Source organism: Leptonychotes weddellii, unplaced genomic scaffold (genome assembly GCF_054177405.1).
Source record: "Leptonychotes weddellii isolate Sample4059 unplaced genomic scaffold, ASM5417740v2 HiC_scaffold_55754, whole genome shotgun sequence".
Lineage (NCBI taxonomy): Eukaryota > Metazoa > Chordata > Mammalia > Carnivora > Phocidae > Leptonychotes > Leptonychotes weddellii.
In genome coordinates this window covers 1-643 of record NW_028023743.1, presented here as the reverse complement: position 1 = coordinate 643, position 643 = coordinate 1, and the positions used below count along the sequence as shown (strand labels likewise).

The 643-nt window shown below is 34.4% G+C and overlaps 1 long non-coding RNA gene across 1 annotated transcript; it reads right to left on the bottom strand.

Moving 5' to 3' along the window:
• On the bottom strand, positions 1 to 637 carry LOC145719604 (uncharacterized). Its single transcript, XR_014142495.1, has 2 exons — positions 547 to 637; positions 1 to 134 (listed from the first exon to the last, which is right to left on the bottom strand). It is a non-coding gene; the product is annotated as an uncharacterized LOC145719604 (long non-coding RNA).
• Between the last annotated feature and the right edge of the window lie 6 nt (positions 638 to 643).

Sequence of the window (643 nt, the reverse complement as noted above, 5' to 3'; positions counted from 1 at the left end):
GCTTTCTTTTTTAAACGTTTTTGCAGGATTTCTTTTTCCAAAGATATGATCTGACTTGGAGTTAACTGTTCGTGAATTCTGCTTATCTCTTCTTTGTATGCCTGCCAGTCTGCCCTGTAAGCATCTTCATATATCTATAAATAAAAAGCCCAAATAAGAAGTCAATAAACTACTGCTGACAAATTAAACATAGCACACCGGCCAGGGAAAGACAACTGCATGACTTCAGATAAAGACAGACTGAACCACCAAGTGGAAAATGTGCTCTGGAATCACATGTATATGGATTAAAAACATATATTTTTCATATACATGCTAACCAAGGTGAGAGTCTACCAATTAGTCTTCAATTTCAGATTGCTGCCAACTCTTCGTCACCACTGCGATACATTCATATTCTAATCGTTTATGTGAATCAGAAGGTATGAAGTTCCTTTATAGATAATGGGTATTAAATATAATTTTTTTTGGTACCTTAAAGGACATGACTATTGTTTTTAACTGCAGAATAACTGGTCAGCAATGCTGAAAAACCAATATGCTTACTTTTTTCTCTGAATCAGGAAGTTCCCTCCATAGTTGGGCGATTTTTCTAATTAGTTCTGAATTTTTCGCATCTATAGATTGGAATAAAATGAAAAAA